Here is a 19819-nt window from a genome sequence, read left to right as displayed (position 1 = left end):
TAACGACTTCCGTTCTCTGAAGTTTTTATTTAAAAATCGGGGGCCAATTTAATCCCTGGAGTAAAATATAAAGCTCCTTATAACACCGTCAACGCTTACAACGGGACGGATCTCACGTAGGGGACAAATTTTTTTTGTAAATTGTCTATTTTACATATAAACTTGCTTCTTAGGATGACTTTAATCAAAATTTCCTTGGCGATAATGTGATTTTGGCCCCATACGAACCGGCAGTGTTTTTCCTGCCAATATGGGGTTCAAATTCACTGCAATCGCAACGTTCCAATCGATCGCGTTCCACAAAAACCCACTCGCAAGATGATTAAAATGGCTATTAATTTACGAGAATTAAACATAAAATTCCTTCCGAAGGTACACAAAAATGCTGGAGAAACTCAGCGGGTGCAGCAGCATCTATGGAGCGAAGGAAATAGGTAACGTTTCGGGCCGAAACCCTTCTTCAGACTGATAGGGGGTGGCGGGGAGAAGGAAGGAAAAAGGGAGGAGGAGGAGCCCGAGGGTGGGCGGATGGGAGGTTGGGAGGAGACAGCTCGAGGGCTAAGGAAGGGGAGGAGACATCAAGGGCTAACAAAATTGGGAGAATTCAATGTTCATGCCCTCCGCATGCAGGCTCCCCAAGCGGAATATGAGGTGCTGTTCCTCCAATTTCCGGTGTTGCTCACTCTCGCAATGGAGGAGACCCAGGACAGAGAGGTCGGATTGGGAATGGGAGGGGGAGTTGAAGTGCTGAGCCACCGGGAGGTCAGGTAGGTTCTTGCGGACCGCGCGGAGGTGTTCGGCGAAACGATCGCCCAACCTCCGCTTAGTCTCACCGATGTAGATCAGCTGACATCTAGAGCAGCGGATGCAGTAGATGAGGTTGGAGGAGATACAGGTGAACCTCTGTTACACCTGGAACGACTGCTTGGGTCCTTGAATGGAGTCGAGGGGGGAGGTAAAGTGACAGGTGTTGCATTTCTTGCGGTTGCAACGGAAAGTGCCTGGGGAGGGGGTGGTATGGGAGGGAAGGGAAGAATTGACAAGGGAGTTGCGGAGGGAGCGGTCTTTGCGGAAGGCAGACATTGGGGGAGATGGGAAGATGTGACGAGTGGTGGGGTCACGTTGGAGGTGGCGGAAATGACGTAGGATTATCTGTTGTATGTGACGCTGGTGGGGTGAAAGGTGAGGACTAGGGAGACCCTGCCCTTGTTGCGAGTGCGGGGATGGGGAGAGAGAGCAGTGTTGCGGGGTATGGAAGAGACCCTGGTGCGAGCCTCATCTATGGTGGAGGAGGGGAATCCCTGTTCCCTGAAGAATGAGGACATATCAGATGCCCTGGTGTGGAACACCTCATCCTGGGAGCAGATGCGGCGTAGCGGAGGAAAATGGGAGTAAGGGATGGAGTCCTTACAGGAGGCAGGGTGGGAAGAAGTGTACTCCAGATAGCCATGGGAGTCAGTGAGTTTGTAGTGGATGTCGGTCAGGAGTCTATCACCTGCGATGGAGATACTGAGGTCAAGGAATGGTAGGGAAGTGTCGGAAATAGTCCAGGTGTATTTCAGTGCCGGATTAAAGTTGATGGTGAAGTGGATGAAGTCAGTCAGTTGTGTGTGGGTGCAGGAGGTGGCCCCAAAGCAGTCGTCGATGTAACGGAGGTAGAGGTTGGGGATGGGGCGCTGGTACATATTGAACAAGGATTGTTTGACGTACCCGACAAAGAGGCAGGCGTAGCTGGGGCCCATGCGTGTGCCCATAGCTACGCCTTGTGTTTGGAGGAAATGGGAGGAGTCAAACATGAAGTTATTGAGGGTAAGGACCAGCTCCGCTAGCCGGAGGAGAGTGTCAGTGGCTGGGTATAGGTTGCTTCTCTGGTCGAGGAAGAACCGGAGGGCTTTGCTTCCATTTGGCTTATAAATTCATGACAATGAGATTTTAAAATCATGTTATATTGTGAATTCTTGTGTCATTTGGTCACTTAGGCTATTTAAAAATGTTAACCTTTTCTTAAGAAATGGATAGATGTTTAGATCTAGTAATTGAATTTTGTAATTAGCTACAATTAGGTAACTAACTAATTATATGCTTTAATTTCAGGTCATCCAAGTAAGATTGTTTCATATTTGTTTCAGAATGCTTCAATCTATAATAACTGAAAATTTCATTCAGTTCTCTTAATTTTTAAGAAAGTTACAGGCTTTTGACTGTCCTCGGTCACAGCTTTTGAGTTAAATCAATGGAAAAGCAATAGGGAACAAAATGCTAATTTCAGAGTATGAAAATGGCCATAACTTGTTTAATACTGAATATATGAAAGTGAATTAGGTGTCAAATTAAACTTCTTTTAATGCTTTATCTGATGGGATAAATTGCAGACTTGATTTTTAAAATCTCAAAATGTTGTAACATTGCAGGGTATGGCATACAGAAACCATCTGGTGTGGAAGCAAATAGCACCCCTCAGATGCAAGCATCAAGCCAAAAGGTAAGGATGATAATAAAAAGAGCAAAATAAAATTTACTTAAATGACCAATTAAAAAAAAAATCTGAATAAGCAACATAAAATGCAATGTAATATTAAATATCAGGATACTTGAGACTGTTGAATCTGTGCAGAATGCGCACACTTGGAATTAAGATTGTATGTGGATAAATTAAATGCATCACAAATTCTCCCAACCTGGGAAGTTGCTCCCTTGGTAACCTGCTCTAATTGTTCCTGTATTTTGTGTTGTTGTTCTTCATATTGCTCCAATATTGCTTGAAGATTCTCTGTAAGAAAACACGTATCACCGTTTAAATAAAGAGAACGAGGAAGTGTCCTGACCCGAAACGTCACCCATTCTTTCTCTCCACAGATGCTGCCTGTCCCGCTGACCTATTCCAGGTTTATGTGTCTATCTTCGGTTTAAACCAGCAACTGCAGTTCCTTCTTACACAAGAGAATGAAGGATCTCTAACCAAATAACCCTTCCATTCTCTCTCTCTCCCCGTCTCTCCCCCACCCTAGTCCTCTTGCTAATTTCACCATTTGTATTCCTTCATTATAACCTCATCCCCAGCCAACAATGGACCATTGTCAGCTCCAACCTACCTGAGTCATCGATGCAGGCTCTGCTTTATTCTGTACATCCTCATACCTCTAATTTTCCCCTCCCTGTCTGATGAAGGGTCTTGATCCGAAACATCACCTATTCTTTTCTCCAGAGATGCTGCCTGACCCGCTGACTCCAGCATTTTGTGTCTATCTTCGGTATAAACCAGCATCCACAGTTCCTTCTTAGCCAATTAAAGTCATACTATACACTCACCATTTTGTGCCTCGACGTGTCGCAGCCAGTTCACTCTCTGGTGTAACTGTTCATTCTCCTCTTCAAAGTCTTCTGCTACGTCTTTGAACTCCAGCAGCAGCTTCTGAGAAGGTACAAGCTGGGTAGAAATAAGTTTAGTGTCAATTAAAGCCAAGGGATTTCTAGTGGTCTGTGAAATAGTCACCATTCAAATTCTAGATTAAATATTTTGCTATATGACTCTACAGGCAGGTAAGACTAGTGTAGATGGGGCATGTTGGGCAGTGTGGGCAAGTTGGACTGAAGGGTCTGTTTCTGAGCAGTTTGACTCTCTAAATAACTTTAGCATGCATTATACTTTTAATGTGCCACTGCCGACAGCTGCATTCTACCACAACTATTTTATGATTGAATTTTCCTGCAGGCGCACATCTATCCCATGTCACTTACTCTTCAGAAAGGGGTTCTACACGGAATGGAGTGAACAGTGAAATGTAGGGAAGCAGTCCTTCATACATTGAGCCCAGATTAAAAATCTACAATGTACATAACTAACTGTGTAAAAAAAAAATGTTGGTTCCTACAATGCTTCAACAACTCACGGTATATCATACCATCAATTTTCCTTTTTTGATAAGATGAAGTCATTTCATTCCAGGTAAATGGCAAACAGATTAATATTCAGTTAATCGTCACCAGGTGCAAGGGATTTTTATTTGGGGTACCTGTACATTGTCCAGCTCCTCTTGAATCTGTTCAATTTTCACCATGTATGAAGCTTCCATTGACAGGAACCTGTCCTCTGATCTTTCCGCCTCTTGCTTCATAAGCCTCACTTGTTCTTTTAGAAAGAGAAAGGAAAAAACACCCATAATGATCTGATATTTGTGGCAAAAAAAAAGCAATACCTCCACAATTTGCAATTGTTTCCACAGCAGTTAATGGCAATCAGTGAAAATCATATGTTCTACTAAATACCAGCATTTGAAATCATCAAATATCCTTGAAATGCTACAATTTATTAAGTTTGAAGATTTGTAAGGCACAATGGTAATACCATTTACATATTTATCCAATAATAAATTCCTTAACTATCACTAGTGAGAAAAGATTAGAAGCTTGAAAAAAGCTCCACAGAAAATGTGCACCCTCAACATTTTGGAAATTAAGGTATAAAGTTACTTAATCCCAAAACAAACAAAATGATCATTCTCCACTAGCTCCATTAAAACCCTTATTTATTTTAAATTACTCCAAATAAATATCCTCTTCTGCTGCTGAATATAGTCTCTCTACCTTGTCCCTGGTTTCACCCTCTCTTCCGTAAACTGTCATGTAAACACAGCGCAAGACTCACAGAGATTAAACATTCATGGAGTTAATGAAATGTCCTGGTTGCTCTGTGGTCTTCTCGTTAAAAGCTATTTGAAATTAAAATACGTTGATGTACCATTCCCGGCAAGGGCATTGTGAATGGTAAAATGTCTTCAAATTATTTTATTTAGAGATACAGCGTGGTAACAGGCCCTTCGACCCACTGTGTCTGTGCCAACCAATGATCCTTGCACACTAACACTATGCTACACAAACTAGGGATAATTTACCATTAACCCAAGTCAATTATCTACAAACCTGTACGTCTTTGGAGTGTGAGGATACCGGAGCACCTGGACGAAAACCCACAGGGAGAACATACAAACTCCGTACAGACAAGCACCACAGTCAGGATCAAACCCAGGTCTCTGGCGCTGAAAGGCAGCAACTCCACCGCTGCGCCACCAGGCCACCCTTCACGATGTCATGTTTTAACTATCAGCATCCTCTCAAAATTAAAATTCAGTGATAGCGATGTTTAAAGGATTCAAGAAGAGAATATTTTTAAAAGCATCTGTACGAATCTGTCCAAATGACTACTGTGTGTTCCTGTCAGCCATTTGGCAGACTCTCACAAGTGCTTCTCAAAGAATTCTTTTCTTGAATCCTTTAAACATCACTATCTTCTGATCAAGGAATCTGACCAGAATACCCGAGTGAAAAAAACTTAGATTACACGCTACTTTTCCTGATCACTGAATGTACCAACCCATTTACCAACCAATGAAGTATATTTTTAAGTGTGATCAGTGATAAAATATAGGAATTACAGCAACCAATTTGCATACACAAAGTCTCATGAGGTTACAGGGATGAGATAATTACACGGCAAAACAAAAACAAAGTGATGGTTTGTCATAAAATCCACTCCATTGCTCTAATGCTAGAATATTTTAAGGCAAACCTACTCCCTACCACAAGCCGACAGATGTACAAATCTGCGGTAGGAACGTTTATGGCCAAAAATATTAACAGGTCAACTTTGAGTAATTACCTTCCAGTTCTTTAATCTTCCGTTCAGTGAAATAATTTAACGAACCAATTGCTTGGTCGGCAAGTGATGCACAGAACTTGGCATGAGGTCTTAAAAGTTGGAGATCTTTGTGAAGTTGTAAACAGCACTGATCTTTTTGTGATGTTTCTTGGGAATGTTTCTCCCTGATTTTACGGAGCTGAGCGCTGTGTTTTGTTTTGAGAATTTTTAAATAACCCTTGTGATTTTCCGTCAGATCTCTGACCTTGGTTCGCATGGCGTGCTTTTCTGCCAAAAGCTTGTCTTTGCCATTTTCATTTTCGATCTCAACCTTTCTCAAATCTTCAACCAACTCGTAAAAAACTCAAATTAGCCAAATTAAACTAAACAGACTTTCGGAGGCCTGATGGGCCTGTTCCACTTGGGCGATTTGTCAGGCGACTGTCAACAGTGGCCGGCAGTCGCCTGAAAAACCGCCAACTGGAACGGCAACTGTCAGAGAGAGAGACGCACACACACACACACACACACACACACACACACACACACACACACACACACACACACACACACACACACACACACACACACACACACACACACACACACACACACACACACACACCTTCCTTCACCAGCCCATTATGCAGCCGGGAGACAGGGCAAACGGGGGAGGCACTGTCTGAGTGAAATTCACATGATGCAAAGCCAAGGTGATAGACACACACCGCGATGAACAGGAGGGGTGGCGCTGTAATTAAGGCGGTTAAAGCACAGATTCACCATCCTCTGACTAAAGAAACTCCTCATCTCCTTCCCAAAGGAACATCCTTTAATTCTGTGGCTATGACCTCTAGTCCTAGACTCTCCCACTAGTGGAAGGGAAAATGAAGAACGATATAATCAATAGTGACACTGTTGCATTATAATCAAGAGTTCATGTGTTGTTGGCATCTTAAATATCAGATCTCTTTGGATCTTGGTCACGGCTGAAAAAAATTGGTGGCACAGATCAGCAATGCCAACAACCTGTCATAACCAGAATGACAATGTTGCAAGGCTCCACATAAACTGAGATTCTGCACTATAACAGATCATAAAAGGGTTAATGAACTGATTTAGAAAAAAAGAATGGGAAGATTCATATAAAAGAAAATCTTCTAATTTTTTCATATTTACAGATTTATTTCCAAGAGGCTCCCTGCTATTTTTATTTCACTGCCAGTTACAACAGGATCCCTTAGCTGGTTGCAGAGATCTTTCCCTGTAATTGAGATTCACACAGCAGCAAACAATGATGTCCTTACCGCTAGCTCCAGATTCTTCTCATCGAGCTTTATCTGTAGCACATCCACATGTTGAGTCGTTTCCAGCAGTTCCTCGTCCTTTTCACGAAGTTCTTCCTTCAAGTCTTCCAGCAACTGAGGAAGTTAACAAGTGATTAATACCTCCTAACAGTGATAAAAACTGGGCAACATAGAATGGAAATCACACATGCGCAACATTTGTAATTCAAGTGCACCAATAGTTAGGTCCTCAATTCCACCTTGGCATTAAGACATTAAATTAAAATTATCATTAATGAAATCACGAGATGAAATCATTAATTTGCATTCAATGGTTTAATGGTCTTTTATTGTCACGTGTACTGAGGTACAGTGAAATATGATTTACCACACAGTCATACCAAAAAAGCAATAAGACACAAAACTACATAAAGATTGAACATAAACAGCCACCACAGCGGCGTGTGAGAATCCCTAGGGCACCCAGGATAAGCAGAGACCCACAGCCATCAGTTCAATGTCCGGGCCACACACACGCTCCTTCACCGACCGCTGTACTCTCTCTGCAGTCCCTGTCCGCCCAAAGTCAGAAAGCCGTCCACACTCGCACCAGACTCCAGGATCACTGCACTCACGGCAATTCCTCCGACTCCCCACCAGGGCAGGCAGCTCGTCCATCGTGTTTTTCGGCGACCACATATTCCCCACTGTGATGGAAGGCGAATAACCTTTACCATCTTCCTCCTTTTCTCCCAGAGTCGAGGCAATCGAAACACCTGCAGTCGGGGCGATCGAAGCTCCCGCAGTTGGCGATCAAAGCTCCTGCAGTTGGAGCTCCCAACGTTGATCCGTAACAAAGCTACCTCCAGTTCCACTGGCGCTGCAAGTGCTGCAAGGCAGCAACTCTACCGCTGCACCAGCGTGCCACCCAACACAGTGCCTCCTCACCCAACCTCTCAAAATTTATCAGAAACTTGTATTCTTTAATAGCTTACTCGATACATGTGACAATTAAATAAACTAAAATCCCATCTGCATCATCTTTTGTACAATTTTCTGACTGAAAACATTTAGTCAGAACCTCAGCTGTTCCCACCCTTGCTTCCTTTAACTGGCTGGGAAACATTTCTGCCGGACCTGATGATCTGTCCACCTTCGGAGATGCCAACTTCACTAAATTAATGCCGTAATCCAGACATGGCTGCAACTGCACTGCAAATTTAGCAAACCTCACAGCCTGTATTTGGAATCAAGCCCCAAAATGATTCAGTGGCAAAACAAACTCTCTCATGGTTAAGGTCCGAGGAATCATTACTGGATTTAAACAGAAAACAATGACTTCCTCAGAGTGTCTAAAATTTGTTTGCAGCCAACGTTGCTTATAAGGGACTTTTATTGTTCAATTAACATTGGAATGTCGTAAACCATGTAACTAATTTGAAAATAGCAAATATGTGATAATGTACTAATGTGGTGGATTATCTACTTGAAGGGTTTTACTTTTGGGGTAAAGACTGGAAAAGTCACCCTGGAAAACACATTTCTTTCTCTTAAATATGCCAAAATAAAATATTTCACATCCACCTGAGACACCAAACACGATTTAATTCAACATTTCATTTGAAAGTTGGCACTTCAGGTGCAGCATTCTCTCCGTATTGTACTGGGAGCATCAGGCGTGACTTTCTGCTTAAATCATTTGAGTAGGACTTTTAAATAACATTTTTTAGTCTATTTTGAAGTACAACCTTCTAAACCAAGTGTGAAGGCATCCTTTCAATTTCCTTGAAAAGATCCGACACACGGCGTGAAACGGTTTAACAATAGTCTTTGCTTTAGAAAATAAGAGGCATTGTTAATTGTTATTGTTAAAAAGAAAACTTGCAATATTATGGACTGAATTTTCAGGCTTTCAAGTGAAATCTAACTGCAGAAATGCAAATGCAAAGTACACAGATCACTGTAATAGCTCACTCAGTGAGGGTAACAAATATTCAACTGGAATTGGTGTTACCTTAAGCTGTTGATCCCTCACGTGAAGCTGCGTCTCCTTGTCCTGTATGTTGTCTTTCAGCTGTGCTACTAGCTGCTCATGTTGAGCCAGCTGCTCAGTTAAATTAGCCACCGTATACTTACCTGTAGCCCTGTGGCAGCATAGTGCCTGCAGAATGATTGGTCACCATTAATAACTGCATCATAGTGAATCAGACTTCAGAGAAAACAGTATTGAAATATTCAGTGACTTGAGAAGTGCATTAATGAGGAATGCATGGAAGCCAATGCATTTTTTTAATTGCAAGGCCACTGCTGCAAATTTCAGTCACTCTGGAGACCCAACGTAATTGGCCTCGTGTATTTTAACATGCTCAAAGGCTTTCCCACAATGAATTCTCATATTGAGGGGGAAAAATAGGATCGATAGACACAATGTGCTGGATTAACTCAGCAGGTCAGGTGGTATATGTGGAATAAAAGGATGGTTGATGTTTCGGTTCAGGACCCTTTTTCAAATTTGTCGTGGTCTTTTCTTGCTTCTAGATCCACCCCCTACAATCAGTCTAAAGAAGGGTCCCAACCTGAAACTTCACCCATCCTTTTCACCCAAGCCACTGAGTTAGTTTAGTTTAGTTCAGTTTCATTTAGAGATACACCACACTGGCCCACCCAGTCCACACCAACCTGCCAGCCCTGTGTATTAACACTATCCTACACACTAGGGACAATTTACAATTATACCTAGCCAATTAACCTACAAACCAGTGCGTATTTGGAGTGTGGGAGGACACCCGAGATGCCGGAGAAAATCCATGCAGGTCACGGGAAGAACGTACAAACTCTGTACAGACAAGCACCTGTAGTCAGGATCGAACCCAGTTCCCTGGCACTGTTAAGGCAGCAACTCTACCGCTGCACCACCATTACTCCAGCAGTGTGTCCATTTTTGATATAAACCAGCATCTGCATTTCTTTGTGTCTGGGATGCAAGTCTGATTTGCTAGTAATACTGGGAAAAGGGGAAGTGTCCTGGAGAGCCGCACACGTGAGGTGGGAGTGACCCTAGGAGCCGCGCGGGCCCAATCCACCCACTGAACAACCGTGCCGCCGACTGCAACGTGCACCGGGTTGGCTAGACTCGCCCCACAGGCCTCACAGGGGACCGAGGTGAAGCCGGATGGCGAGGTCTGCCTGGGCTGAGGGAGTCTCAGCAGCGGCGGTGATGGAAGCCTCGGCAGCAATGGGAGCTACGGCGGTGGCGGGAGCCTCAGCGGCAGTGGGGCCTCACGATCGACCCGCAATCAGCGTTCAATGAGAGTGGGGGGGGAGGAGAAGACAATGGGGACCCGGCGTGGGGGGACTGCCGTGAAGAACAATGGGGATCCGGTGATGGGAGACTGTCGTGTGGGACGGTGGTAGAACAATGTGGGTCCCGGTGTGGGGGAGTACTCTACTTTTATAATTCTCTACCCAGGGGATAAGCCTGCGTTTGTTTGTTTGTTTGTTCGTTCGTTCCGTTTAATGCATTGTGCACACGGCAGCCAGCCAACAGTCGCATGTCTTTTTCTTTTTATTTGCACTTTTAATTTCAAGTTTTTGTACACCTTGTGTGTTGGGACTGTTGGCAAACCAATTTCCCTCCGGTGATGAAGAAAGTTTTATTGTATCGTATCGTAAGTGAAAACCAAGGGTCAATTCAGGCTTCAGTGAGGGCCAATAGCTCTCTGATGACTGTGGGTGAGTAGTGATACGTTGGAGCAAAGGAGTTTAGAATTGGTGGTCAATGCTGCCCACAAGGTAGGGTGTTATGATGAGCAGCTGACCCCTAGTACCAGGAGCTTGGGTCCTGCTCAGACCAATCCCCTATATCTTGGAACAAACAGGATGCCCATCTTTTCCAGGGTTGCTTTTACATTAGTGGCCCACCATTGCTCATCACTGCACAGGACAGGAAGAAAATCATGAATGTCATAAACGTCCCACGTTTACTTAGAGGAGAATGTATTTTTTCAAGTCGTGAACCAGTCACATTACACAAATAAACATTTCTCGGCCTCAATATGCACAACCCATCTAATAAAAATTAGTCATGCCAATAACAAATAATAAAACATAAAAATTTTAATTTGAAACGGCTAACATTTACCAGAGACAAAATATAACAGACAAATTAAGTTAAGCACAGGAAAAGCATTTTCATTAACTATTTTTGCAATTGAAATCATAAGCAAGTGATTGTAGTCCACACATTATTTTATACAAGGAAAAACAAAATTCCAAAATATATCATGAATACAAATACAAATTTTGTAAATGCAAATGCAACAACAGGAAATTACAAAAATACTTATTCCTGCCGATGGAAGGGGCTTTTTATTTGCACAAATGCACCTCCACATGCTTTTATTTTAATGTGGCTGCAAAATAACCAAAATAATAATTAAATAGAATTGGTACAGAGCAGAGATTAGTTTAACCGGGCATCATCCGTGGCACAGACATTGTGGGCCAAAGGGCCTGTTCCTGTGCTGTACTGTTCTATGCTCTTGAGTTTACATTTAGTTTGTTGTCACGTGTACCGAGGTACAGTGTAAAGCTTTTGTTGCGTGCTGACCAGTCAGCAGAAGGACAATACTCGTTTGCAATCGACCCATTTACAGCGCAAGGTAAACCCAGCAAAGTCTGATCAAGGATAGTCCAAGGGTCATCAAAGCAGTAGATAATAGTTCAGTACTAATGATGCGAATGATGAGATTAGCAAATGCCAGAGGGGTCCAATTGAAGAAAGTGACACCCAATGAAAGCAGATCAGTGGCAGATAATAAAGAGACATTAAAGTGAATGGAGAGGAGGAATTTCTTTAATCAGAGGGTGGTGAATCTGTCTTATTCATTGCCACAGATGGATGTGGAGGCCAAGTCAATGGATATTTTATGGCAGAGTTTTGATTAGTGCAGGTGTCAGGGGTAATGGGGGAGAAGGCAACAAGTATGAAGGCAGCTGGGCTCTAAAATGCAGGTAGTTCCAATGTGTTAAATGATCATACATCTAAATTCCTTACAACCAATAAGCAGAGCAGGATTAAGGGCTCAAAGATGCCCCAATAATGCTCAATAATGGGGAGTTGCAATAATGGACAAATTATGATGCAATGCAATACACAAAATATTTCTGCGAGAGTGGATACGTGGAACTTGGGACCGCAATTGTTTTGGAAGCAGGGTCAAATTTCACTTGACTTTTGGTCATTGAACATGTACATGGTTTCACTTTGATGACGTTCTCGCAGGATATGTGTCTATAAACTGACTCTATAGCAAATCCTGCTCTATTCTCAAAGTAACTAAAACTCAAAACAAAGCAATCAATGGAATTTACACTCATAAAATGAGCAGCACAATGGTGCAGCCGGTAGAGCTACTACCTCACAGCACCAAAGACCTTGGTTCCATACGGACATTGGGTTCTGTGGAGTTTGAGTGACTGTGTGGGTTTCCTCCGGGTGTTCCAGTTTCCTCCCACATCCCAAACACATGCAGCTTTTTAGGTTACTGTAAATGGCCTCCATAAAATTGCCACTATTGTGTAGGGAGTGTTTGAAAAAGGGGAATAACATAGTGTAGCGACACCCAGTGGTGGCTCTGGGTAATCGAACCCTCGTGATTGACTGGAGGAGTCACTGAGCGCGGGTGTTCTATTGGAGGTTTTTTTGCTGTAACTGTCAGTAACTGTCAGTCTAGCGCCCACATTTGTGGAAGCCACATTGTAAATGTGGTTGTCTTATCCACTCTCGTTGGCTCGTTGTTTCGTTAAAATAAAAAAATTCAAACCAACTTACCATCTCGGATTCACCAAAATAGCCTCTTTTGGGACATAAGACAATAAAACATGCTTGACAATAAAACAGTCTTGAACCAGTATGAATGTCGAGACCAACTGGCGCCTGAGCAAGGCGATCCTTTGCGTGCTGGTCTGCATCTGCGTGCAGACTGTAAGAGGTCTGCTGACATCCATTACAATCATTCCACTCTTAAATCTTTATTTCCCCTTCACCTGTACATTGTGGATGGTTTGATTGCAATCATGTATAGGCCTTCCTTTGGCTGGATAGCATGCAAATTCAAACTTTTCATATGACAATGAACAACTAAACTAAAATGGGTGATCGATGGTCACCATAGAATCACTGGTCCGAAGCACCTGATTCATGTTGTATCTCTAAACTATATTAAAATCGCTTCAAACCAAGAGCTTGTGAAATTCCTTAATTTCTTTGCTTATGTGATGGAAATCATTTGTAAACATATGTAATTTTGTGCACACAAGCCTCCACTATAAAATGTCCTGAAACATTTGGCTTCCCACACTCATACAGATATACAGGAGTGAACATCTTATGTAAATTATCAGCACTATACAAGGTAAGTGGAAAAGAAAATTACAATACCTGTATCAATCCAAATGTCGCAATATATTAAAAATATTTGATCTTTCCCCAAGCGGACAATTTCCAGATTGAATTTAGCCTCCTGATAGTCACGTACTTGCACAAGGTAGAGCAAGTAATAGGAAAAACACAAAAAAGGCTATTGTCTACTGCGAGGGGAATTGATTACAAAGGCACGCAGATTACGTTTTACTTTCTGCGGATATTCACAACACTTCCCCTGAAAGATCTTTTACAGGAAAGGTCTCAGAATATAGAGATGTTAAGAATAACAAGTTGTTCAGGTTAAGTTTGCTCAACTAATAGCTAAAATCGGATTGGCCTGCTGTTTTCTCACTGCTACCATCGGACAATAGACACAGAAGTGTAAACGTCCCACACTCCCAGTTAAAAAAAAGCAACTGTCCCATCAGGTTCTTTAACTGACCTAATGCTACCACAGCAACGGAATATTACAGATCATCTCTTGGCAACAATGCATACCAAAACCAGAATGGATTATTTTTGGAATATCGGAAGGTAACCCTGAACTAAACGTGTTTCTGAAGAATTTACTCAATTACGGGCTAATAATGGGGAAAAAAGCTCATACTTAAATTCTGGAAAAATGCGCCTACACCAACAATAAAAATGTGGATATCAAATATGTTTGAAACACTACATCTGGAAGAGATGAGATTCCTCTTAGCAGGCAAAGCAGACCACTTCCAAAAGACGTGGTCTACGTTTTTGGAACTATTACAAGCATAAGGTGCAATAGTAATTTTTAAAATAAATAAATAAATAAATAAATAAATAAAAGGTGCCAGGATCTGGCAACGGGTGGGTAAAAAAAAAACAACAACAAAAACAGACTTGGTTGGTAGTCCCCTTTCTGCGGAGTTTAATGTTATAATAGAGCGATTGTTTCTCCTTTCTTTTTCCTTCTTTTCTAGGGTCTACTTTCTTTCTTTACTTCCTTCTCTAACTTCTTTTCTAAGGGGCTTTCTTTTCTCAACACTCTCCTGCACCTTCACGACTCTTGCGCACTTTCTTTACTTCCTTTACTTCTATCTTTTTCTTAAAGCTCAAAAAATGAAGCGGTACAAAAAATGTATTAAGACATATGTGTTGTGTAGTATTGTAACTTACCGTACTTCTAATAAAAATAAATAAATAAATAATAAAAAAAATTAAAATTCTGAATTCCATTTTATAGACAATAGACAATGTCATATGACAATTACCTGAATGGTGCAGGAGCAGGTCATTTGGCCCTTTGAACCTGCACCACCATTCACTGTGATCATGGTTGATCATCCACAATCAGTATCCCGTTCCTGCTTTCTCCCCAAAGAATAGAATATAGATTATTGGAGCTCACATTTAATAGAATAATATTGCTTAAATATATTGTTATTGGACTTTGCATTTCAGAAAAGTCCCAGCTGAGAGGAAGACTGAATACTGAAAATATTGGGGGGTGAAAATATTGGCGGTGAAATTGACTTCAGGACAGTTTGTTAGGAAAATGAAGGAAATGGTAACAGAATACTTATACAGCTGAGTGTGTACAATTTTATGGATGAAAAATTGTGTTCAACCTATTGATGACTTATTTGACAAAGTAACTAGCATGTTAGATAACAAGGAAGCCAATGGGTGTAGCAAATTTTGTTGCACAAAATTTTGTTACACAAAATTTGGTATGTGAAGTGCCCCATAAAAGATTACCGCATTAGATAAGCACCTGTGGAATTGAACATAATAGGTTAAGTCTAGGTTGGTCAGATATGGGGCTTTATGTGTTGGCCAGATGTATTGTCAGTGCAGAGGGGCTAGGAGCAAGGCCAAGTGTGCATCCAGAATCAAGGTCTGGAATAGTACAAGGTGTGCAGTCAAAGCTGGGACAATTGAAGTGTTCAGCACTGGGAATCTAAGCAGGTAAGCAGCTATGATCAGGGTAAAATAGGTGGTTAGGTGTAAGGCTGGACTCAGGGTCAGGAATGAGAGAAGGTAAACAACTGGAGTACCAGGCATGCAGTGAGACCCAGGTTGGTCAACATGGGCCAAGTGCTTCATTATAATCTGATTTCCATACTTGAATACACTAAGATCATTCATGTGCTGCACCTGTTGATCAGAGCCTGGCTCTACTGTGCAATGTAATTAGGAATGTAATTTAGCCTAACCTTATTCATAGCTAATGCAATTTAAAGCATAAATATTGCATTCAAGTGTAAATTAAAAGACTCGCTACAGTATGCACCAGATTGCACAACTTCAAGCTGAAAAATGCAAAAGCTCCGTACCAATGGGAGAGGGGGGACACCCCACCCCCGGTCGCTATGCTCCCTCGGGCTTGGTCTCTCGCAATTTCTCACTCCCAACTCTCACCCAATGTTGGCAGCCCTGCCTTAGTCAGGATCGAACCTGGGTCTCTAAGGCAGTAAGGCAGCAACTCAACTGCTGAGCAACCTTGCTAGATAGTTTTGTTTAATTTAGTTTCATTTAATTTAGTCTAGTTTAGTTTATTATTGTCACATGTACCAAGGTACTAGGCAAAGTTCTTGTTTGCGTGCTATCCAGTTGGGGAATAGACTACACATGACCACAATCAAGCCATCCACAGTGTACCACTAAAGGATAACGGGTACCACATTCAGTGCAAGATATAACATTAGAGTCCAATAAAGATTGATTAAAGTTAGTTTAACAATCTCCAATCAGGTATTTAAGTGGTGAGGACTGCACTCCAGCTGATGAGAGAACCATTCAGGCTGTGGCTTTAAGTGAGACTCCATGTTGGGTGTGTGGCCTCCCTGCTGCCAAGGCCAAGGCCAAGGATCACTCGGAGGGAACACAGGATATTCTCAGAGGGGATGGTGAGCAGCCGGAGATGATGCTCCATATTGGATACCAATGGCATAGATAGGAAGAGGGATGAGGTCTTACATATAGAATTTAGGGAGTTAAGGGCCTGTCCCACTTGGACGACCTAATCCACAAGTTTAGAAGACCCTAGACCAGTTCAAAAAATATCAAGGTCGTGTTGACGCGCCGAAGTAAAAGACCTCCTACAACTATGTCTATGACCTCCTACGATCCCCCTCGACCTCAGTCTTCCACACCAAAGACCAACTACAACTAGCTACGAATGGAAAATGATCACATGATAAAATGATGTCATGTTTGCATTTTTTTCTCGGGCCAGTTACCAACCTACGACCATCTACGACTACCATCTACCACTACCATCACAACCTACTACGACCTACCTATGACCTACCCACGAGTAAAAAGCATCAATTTTTTCCATGCCAACCTTTTTTTTACTCGTGGACAATTTTTATCAGGCTGGAAAAAACGCTGCGACCTACTTGAGGCCAAGAGTATGCGGAGACCACTCACGAGCATGAGGAAGAGTTACGAAGACCTCTTACGACCCCGTGGCGATCATGCTGCGAGTATGAGTCAAGGGCAAACTCGGCAGGTCGTGAAAGTGGGACAGGGGCTTTAGGTTGCAAGTTAAAAAGTAGGGACTCCAGTGTTGTAATCTCTGAATTACAATATGTTGGTGACGCGAGAATTAGAAAGATAGTGCAGTTGAATACGTGGCTAAGGGGTTGGTGCAGGAGGGTGGGCTTCAGATGGATGCATCACTGGGCTGTCTTCTAGGGCAGACAGGACCTGTACAAGAGGGAAGGGTTGCACCTGAACTGGAGGGGAACCAGTATCCTCATAGAGAGTAGACCCAAAATGCTGGAGTAACTCAGCGGGACAGGCAGCATCTCCTGAGAGAAGGAATGGGTGATGTTTCGGGTCGCGACCCTTCTTCTCCAGAGACGCTGCCTGTCCCGCTGAGTTACTCCAGCATTTTGTGTCAACCTTGGATTTGAACCAGCATCTGCAGTTCTTTCCTACATCCTCATAGAGAGGTTCACCAGCCCTACTCTGGAGTGTTTAATATAGAGTGGCAGGGGGATGGGAACAAGAGCAGAAAGTCCACAAGTGAAGGCCATTTATGGGAAGGTAGACGTCAGTCTGAAGGGAGGAAAGACGGTGACAGGTTAATGAATATGATGAGATTGCTGGGCTGAAGTCTGTTTATTTCAATGCAAAGAGCGTTCATGTTCATTAGTGCATAAGTGATAGGAGCAGAATTAGGCCATTCAGCCCATCAAGTTTACTCCACCATGGCTGATCTATCTTTCCCTCCTAACCCCATTCTCCAGCCTTCTCCCCATAACCGCCGACACCCGTACTAATCAAGAATATATCTATCTCTGCCTTAAAAATGTTGTGGGTAGATGTCAACATTTGTAACAAGATGGACTTGAGAGAAGAAGAAGAAGCAGATGAACAGAGCCTGGATCAGTGCATGGACCTATCATGTGTGGGAAGCAGCTGCAGATGCTGGTTTATATCGAAGATAGACACAAAATGCTGGAATAACTCAGCGGGTCAGGCAGCATCTCTGGAGAAAAAGAATGGGAGACGTTTCGAGTCGGAACCCTTCATCAGATGGTTCACCTTTTCTCCAGGGATGATGCCAGACCCGCTGAGTTACTCCAGCACTTTGTGTCTACCATGGAACCATCATGCTGTGGCCATTGCAGAGATTTGGTTGCAAGAGGAACAAGACTGGCAGTTGTTCCAGAGTTTCGACGTTTCCGATGTGATTGGGAGGAGGGTAAAAGCGGTAGAGGAATTGCTCAATCACCAGGGAGAATGTCACAGATGCACAGAATTGCCGTGATCTTGTTGGATGGGGAGCAGACTGGTGGGGCAGGAGGCAACACCCTACTCCTATTTGGTATGTGTGTGTAAGTCTCTGTATACAGTACAGGTGCACAACCTTTTATCCGAAGATCCAAATAACGAAAACCTCCGAATAACGGACATTTTTTCGGTCCTTGAAGAAAGGTCCTTGAAAACGTTCACCGAGGGCGGCCCGCAGAGGTGGCAGCGGAACCTCCGGTTGGTCCTCGAAGAAAGGGGAACTAAATCCCCATTCATAAAAGAGAAGGTGACGGTATATTGCGCGGGAGGGTTAATTATTGACAATATGCTGCTGCCTGCCCGCTGAGTTAAAAAGTTCCCACGGTAGACTCACGATACAGTGTATCGTGAGTCTTGCGTGGGAACGTTTTAACTCAGCGGGCAGGCAGCAGCAGATTGTTGCTCCCTTCAGTTTCACCCCACCTACACCCCTCTGCTTCCCGGCCATGTGTGTGACCCCTTCCCTCCCCTCTCCAGCTCCCCGCCCATTGCACCGGCGCGGGGGCTTTGCACTGTCTTCACGTCGGCGATTCCAGCAGGACCGTGCCAGTCACCAGAGACGTCAGGACCAATGGGACACCGACCCCCAGGCCCACTGCAAGCACGGAGATCCCAGAGACCCACAGCCAGCAGCAGCCCAGCCCCGTTCCAACTCCAGAGGAAAACTGCAAACTGGTCGGAGACGTCAGGACCACAAGAAGCCGCTCCCCGATGGGCCGCTACGGCGACAAGTGGCAGTTCGCCCACAGCCCGAGCTGCGCCCCCTCATCGGGACACCGACCCCCAGGCCCACTGCAAGCACGGAAATCTCAGATCAGCAACTCCAGCCCAGCCCCGCTCCAGGTAGTCTTGTTCTTGGGGGGGGGGGGCGCAGCTCGGGCTGTGGGCGAACTGCCACTTGTCGCCGTAGCGGCCCATCGGGGAGCGGATTCCTCTGGAGTTGGAGGGGGAGGGGGGTATTGTGCTGTTTGATCGCCCCCTACTATCCCAGTGACAGGGAGACAGGATGTTCACCGAGGGCGGCCCGCAGAGGTGACAGCGGAACCTCCGGTCGGTCCTGGAAGAAAGGGGAACTAAATCCCCTTCATAAAAGAGAAGTGGAGGGTATATTGCCCGGGAGGGTATATCGCCTACCTGGAAGAAACCGGACATTTTTTCCAGGATGTCGTCTGCACACCAAAGCTCACCAAAGCTCATGTTTGGCGCTAAACATGGCACGCCAAAGCTCACGTTTGGCGCCAAACGCACGTCGCCTCTGCTGCACACGGATATAAGAGTGTGAAAATGTCGCCTTAGGCCGCCTAAGGGCATGTAGCCCCGCTAGGGTGAAATGAGTGCGAGAGGTGATTCAATGCTGCGGTCACATTTACAAATTCAGGAATTCATTCAACACACTGCATTTCATACAGACATTTATTCTGCAAGAAAAAACTACATTGAAGACTCAAACTCGCGACCGAGGAACTGACGGGATCAAGGCGCAAACTCGCGACCTTACGGATATGAGCCGAGCACTCTACAACTGAGCCAGCCATTAAAATCTACGCAAAAAAATTTCCATTCCGAAGGCCGACAAATTCCGAATTACGAAAAGTGTCTGGTCCCAAGGCTTTCGGATAAAAGGTTGTGCACCTGTATATGCAAAAGACAGCATATTTTAGTTGCAAGGCAGAACACATTTGTATATTGAGACTT

Source organism: Amblyraja radiata, chromosome 27 (genome assembly GCF_010909765.2).
Source record: "Amblyraja radiata isolate CabotCenter1 chromosome 27, sAmbRad1.1.pri, whole genome shotgun sequence".
NCBI lineage: Eukaryota > Metazoa > Chordata > Chondrichthyes > Rajiformes > Rajidae > Amblyraja > Amblyraja radiata.
This window is presented reverse-complemented; position numbering follows the sequence as displayed.